Raw genomic sequence first — 6,471 nt, 5'->3', positions numbered from 1 at the left:
ATTGTGACCTATGGGTAAATTTACTAAAGAATTAAATAATAAAAATATGGGCTTTTGCCCATAGCAACCAATGATATTCTGTCTATCATTTCTCTATTGCATGCTGCATAATTTTTTAGAAACCTTAGTAAATGTACACCTGTAGCTGTGTCGGTGATCACAATGATTCTTTTGAGACAAGTTCAGGAAGGAAATTAATGTCCGTAGACCTCCATAGAAATACTTAAAGAGGTAGCCATTTTAGAGCCATAGAGGAAGCCATTTTGTGGACAGAACCATGAACCATTTTGTGGACGGTATTCCTGATTAAGGCCTGAATCAAATGGAGCCAGACTCGTTATTGACATCACCGGCAACTCTGGCGCGCATGTGTCTCCGATATTCGTGAGCCCCGTTCCTGGCAATGGACATGCAAGCCACGCTTGTGTGAGACGCTCGCATGTCCACGTGCACCAGCATGCCAGCCACCAGATAGGAGTGTCTGGTGCACCGTCGGCAATAACGAGTCTGGCTACATCTGTATGTTCTCAGACTCGCTAACAGGTAAACGCCGCCCAGCCAAACACTCCCCCACCCGCCACATGAAACCCCTCTCTAACAAGCGAGGGGATGTATACACTAACCAAACCCCTCTCATGTGGCCACTAGTGGGAGAAATCATTCAATGGTCGCTCACCATCGAATGATTTCCCCAGAATTCCCTAAGAAAAGTCAGCCTGGACTTTTATAGCGCCCAGTGTCTTCCAAAGCCAGAGTGGGCGCTGACGTCATGTGATGTCAGCCACCCCCGATCAGGCATCAACACGCCTGTATTCACAGGGGAAGGTTTAGCGGTTTTATGGGGATGCTTATAACACGCTGAGCATTCCCTTGCTGCCGCCCCCTGCCCACCCAACCTGGAGCAAACAGCCCGGCGAGTGTGAAACTCTGTGCATGCACAAACCCAGAACATCGGACACAGGCCATATTCAGACCCTAACCAATCAGTCTGAATAAGACCCTTAATACCATAGAGCTTTTGCACTAATTCTCCCATGGAACCTCAGCCATCAAGAGCTCAGATGGGCCGAGGAACTGGGAACAGGCATGGCAAAATAGAATAGACCTATGGTAGAGTAGAGTACAGGGCCGTCTTAACAGCAGTGTGGGCCCCTGGGCAAAGCACTGCACTGTGGCCCATAACCATTCTCCCCTCCTAGGGGTGGGGGGTGCTATCAGCAGCAGCTTTGATGTCCCACAGGTGGCAGGGGGTGCTTCATCTTCCATTCAACATGTAGGACCTGGTGCAGTAACTTCTGCTAATTACTCCTTTACTGCAAAGGTGGTGGGAGGGAGAACACTAATGTGGTGGAAGGGGGCACTGAGCTGAATGAAGGGTCCCTTGTAAATGACTTCCAGGGAGGAAGGGGGTGTTTTATACGCAGGGGAGGGTTGGGCTTATTATTCGTCATTTTCCGGTGGAAAGGCAGCTTGTTTGACTACAGATATCGCCATTATCTGGAAATAGATTTCTTAGCCTTCAATAGTATAAAAACGTAGAGTCCCAACTTTCAGGAGGTGCTGGGAACTTGGGGATCAGAGATCAGAAGCCAGAGCAATCCATTGACAAAAATATAAAACTGTGCACCAGACATTTGGAGCTGGAGCAGGGACCGGCTGCTGGAAGGCTGATATCTCTGGTTCTGGGCATGATAGAGACAAGCCGCTAGTGTCGACAGAAAGGGGAGAGTCCCAGCTTTTGGGATATACTCTCAGAAAAAGTCAGAGAGAACTAAGAGAATTTAAGTCAGCGAGAACCTGAGAAATATGACTGGGAATTGCAATTAACAGGTTGGATGTGGACTGCTGATTTGAAGTTGGATATCTCCAGTTTCCCAGGGCCGATTTTCTGCTGGTATCCCTGGAAAAAGGGGATCCTCAGCTATCAGGATAGGGCCCTTATACACCTGGGGCCCCTGGGCAAGTGCCCATTAAGCCAATACGAAAAGACTGCCCTGGTAGAGTAGGGAGGGTGGGACTCAAATTCATAGGGCCTGATTCTGAAGTTGAACACACCCATATCAGCCACTGGTTATACTATATTTTATCTCTAGAAGTGGCCTCGAGATCTACCAACAGTCATGGCCAGATTAATGGGGGGACACAGGGATCCCTCTGACAACCCCTCCCCACCAGCCTGAGCACAGTGACATCACTAGCTCTCCTGATTCCTGTCCCAGTGTGTAGGTAGCACAGAGGCTGCTGATATTCATGCATGGGGCAATATAGATTATACAGTAGATTTTATTTTTCTATGGGTATTTTAAGTTGTTGCAGGTGTCTGTTCCATAACAAGATGAAATGTATATACTAATTTCCTTTCAATTGGGTGGAGCTATGAACAGTACCCAGGGATTACTGCAGTATTAGTTTAAATCTAATATACAGTACAGTACATAAGCCATCCATCCCAGCATGACCCATTCCAGGAGGGACAACATCCTCTCTACCTGGTCTTCCCTTTTAATTTATGATTGTGTTCACCTGTGTTAAAATTCATTTGTTAAAAATCACATAGTTCAACACAGGTGACACCAATCATATATTAAGAGGGACGTCCAGATAGAGAGCTTTTTGTTCCTTCCGGAATGGGTCATGTTGGAATATACAGTACCCCACCACACTTTTCCATCAACCCCCCTGTTTTAGGAGCCTCGGGCCTACCCAAGCCTTAAACCGACCCTGCCAACAGGCCATGTGTTCCAGGTCACCTGTGGATCTGTAGAATGTGTCGGTAAGTAATGAATGCAGCACATGTTTGTAAATGTGACAGTTAGTAATGACTGCACCTGTGCACCAGCTAGGAGGTCTGTAAATGGTGACCTGTTAGTAGATCCCAAGGACCAGTTTGGCTAGCCCTGTTCTTAACTAAAGCTGTGATCCTGGCTATCGATAAGTGGCTGCCACAAGCACTGTTTTTTCCTACAAATATGCCAGTGTCAACGTATATAGTGAAGAGGGGATTCTGGGATTGTGGCCTTCTAGGCAGAGTGGCAAAGAAAAAGCCGGACAAGGAAGGACAACCGCCAGGCCCCTCCAGCAAGCCTGGGCCCGGTTAATTAGTAACCCCCCCCCCCCCCCCGGACCATCGAATGACTTCTCCAGTGCTGGCAGATCTAAAACACCTCTGTGGCGTCTCAGAACTGCGAGCACCCTGTACGGAAAGCGGGCGGGCAGGAGACATCCGCTGATGTCAGCTGCTCACTCCCTGCCCAGTACCATGGGAAACGCTCGGCGTCCCCATGGGCTATGCCCACCCCTCGCTCGCACTGCTAGGGGCGAGCGGGACATGTAGTACACGCACGCACAGTGCATTTTCACATGCGCAAAAATGCATCTGCGCATGTCCAGGCGAAAAACATCGGTCCCGATCGGGGGACCGAACCGTTTGAAATAATCCCCTAAGTGTACCTTTTTGTATAGAGGTCACAAAATCTCATGTGACATTAATCTTTATGAGCACACATGTTTCCCTAATGAACACTGAAATGATTATATCATAAATCAGATTAAAAGCCATGACCTCAAATTCTCCATTTGTATAGATATCATATTAATCCTGCAGGTTCTGGACGTATTAACATCACTTGTGCGAATCACGATAATATTAGAAGATTACAGTGTTTTCTGTGACCTCATCTAGACTACAGGTTATTAGATATTTTAACACAAAAACAAAATACAAAGTAATTGATGTCAATCAGCTAAGTGGATAAAATTGTTTAAGTGCGTACAGTGTGTTAAAGCATAGCAGCTTTTCTAGATGTTTGTAGCTTTTGTTGTACGTACAGTAACAATTTCTATAATGGGTACTGTAGCTGATATTTAGCCTAAGTGGTTTATTCTTAAACGGTGAGCTAGATTTACAGTAAGTGCTATTTTTTTCTTTTACAGTAATATTTCTACCAGTGTTTGAAGAACGGAATGACTGAAATAGGCATGTAGTGGGTGTGATGACCTTAGTGAAGCATGTGACTCGGCATCCAATAAGGAGGCAGGGATGGCAAAGTTAGCTGTGGATATGAATTGCAGGAAGAGTCTTCCTCTTTTTCCTGAGGTTCCCGCCCTCCCCCCCTTAATTTGATTGTGGTTGGGTGTTTCTTTGCGTTGGCTGTTTGCCTGGAAAGAACGGAAGGTGAATTGATTTAAGGTCTTTGTTAAAAGATGATTTGTTGTATATAGTTGTTTTTCGGTGCGCTCACCTTCGTTGACTATAGGCCTTCGCTGGATCACCCAGTAGGGGACAGTGACACCACTTGGACGGGTGGGCAGTCAATGTAGAAGGCTGAGTGGATACTGCTTGTTGCTAGGATATTTGTTGATTAGGTAGGATAGTGGTGGGTGGAGCTTAAAAAAATAGCTGATCTTTCTTGGCCCCCATTAATTAATTACAATCAATCAAATTAGTTTAAAGTGCATTAATAAATACAGCTAATACCCCTTTTACACCGCCGAAAAATCCGGGTCAGCGGCGGGTCACACCCGGATCTTCGGCGGTGTAAATGGGGTCAAGCCGTGTCCATTTACACGGGTCCTCTACCCAGGTCCTGACCTGGGTAGAACACGGTTAGGACCCGTGTAGAGGCCGGTGTAAATGGTCCCGCTGGGGTTGAGGCACCCGCAGCGTGTCCGTGCATGGCATGCAGTGCTGGGGAAGCTGTCCCCAGCTGCTGCGGGGGGGAGAGGGGGGCGGGCGAGCTGTCAGGCTGCTGAGGGGGGAGACAGATGGGATGCTCGCTGCTGCTGTAACAACTCCCCCCTGCAGCCGCGGGGTCAGGAGTGGAGGCAGCAGGAATATGCAGTGCATGTGGGCAGGGGACATCATCACCTGTAGCACCACATCATCAGCCCCCCAGTGCGGGGTCCAGCCTCCAGGCAGCGGGGTCCGGCAGTGCAGGCGGTCCATCCAGCGTTTAGGAAGTAGCCGGCTGGGTCCCTCCAGTGTATGGGAAGTAACCCGCGAGCATCCCTGCGGCGGCTGGGAACTGCCGCTACTAGTTCCCAGCCACCGCAGGGACGCTCGCGGGTTACTTCCCATACACTGGAGGGACCCCGCCGGCGACTTCCTATACGCTGGATGGACCCCCTGCCCGCCTGCACTGCCGGACCCCGCTGCCTGGAGGCTGGACCCCGCGCTGGGGGGCTGATGATGTGGTGCTACAGGTGATGATGTCCCCTGCCCACATGCACTGCTTATTCCCGCTGCCTCCACTCCTGACCCCGCGGCTGCAGGGGGGAGTTGTTACAGCAGCGAGCATCCCATCCGTCTCCCCCCCCCCTCAGCAGCCTGATAGCTCGCCCCCCCTGCCCTGCATTGCCGGACCCCGCTGTCTGGAGGCTGTACCCCGCACTGGGTTGGTATAATGATGTAATGCTTCAGGGGGTGTGATGATTTGCAGGGGGGGGTGTGTGATTTGATGCTGCAGGGGCGGTGAAATGGGCAGGGGGGGTGAGGCTGCTTCAGGGGTGTGTGTGATTTGATGCTGCAGGGATGGTGATAATGTGCAGGGGTGGTAATGCTGCTTCAGGGGGGTGGTGATGTGCGGGGGGTGATAATGTGCAGGTGGGGGTGCTGCTGCTGCTAGGGGGTGATGATGTGCAGGGGGGGGTGATGTGATGCTGCAGGGAGGGCGGGTGATGATGTGCAGTGAAGGTTATGTGGTGCTGCTGCTGCAGGCCATTTGTAATGACAAGGCAGGGCTGACCCAGGTCCAGTGTAAATGGTGCAGACCCTGGTCCGACCCAGGTCGAATTGCTGTGTAAATGGGTTAGGAATCAGGGTCCGACCCTGGAAACATCCGTATTCAAAGACCAGGGTCCGACCAGGGTTTTTGGTGTAAAAGGGGTATTACACTTTCTGCCAAACCTAAGTCTCTGAGTCATTATTTCAGGTTTAAGTTAAGATAAGTGTTAATTATCTTGCAAACACAAGGTCACACATGAATTGCTAGGATGCTTAATACACAATGGTGTGCAGTGACAGAGCACGGCTCACTGCTTCCCTATTCTGCCACTGGAACCGTGATGTCATGGGAGGAGGTGATGTCGACTGCAGGGTGTAGTCCAATACAGCCTTTGGCTACTCAGGGAAGCACTGCTGCAGGATTACTGGCCACAGGGTACCATTTTAGGCACACTGCTAGCCAGAAGTGGTAGCTGTAGGGAAGTGATGTTACCGCCTCCATTGCCCTGAACTCAAGTTCAGACCAGCTCTCAAGGGTACAGCATGGTGGGCCTTTACTACATGAGGGTTCTAGACAGGGCTGGTGCAAGGCACCGGAGCGCCCCAGGCGAGTCGGGGTGGGGGCGCCCCGGTGCCGGGGGGGTCTTGGGGTGGTACCTGTGTAAAAAACTTGCGTCCCCGGCGTCCCTGCTGAGTGCTGGTGCGTGCAGTGGTGTCCATGCCGCCGGGGGAACCTGCGGCGCTGTTAT

Source organism: Crinia signifera, chromosome 7 (assembly GCF_055691185.1).
Source record: "Crinia signifera chromosome 7, ASM5569118v1, whole genome shotgun sequence".
NCBI classification, from domain to species: Eukaryota; Metazoa; Chordata; class Amphibia; order Anura; family Myobatrachidae; genus Crinia; species Crinia signifera.
The sequence above is the reverse complement of the archived record's forward strand: the minus strand, read 5'-3'. Positions refer to the sequence as shown.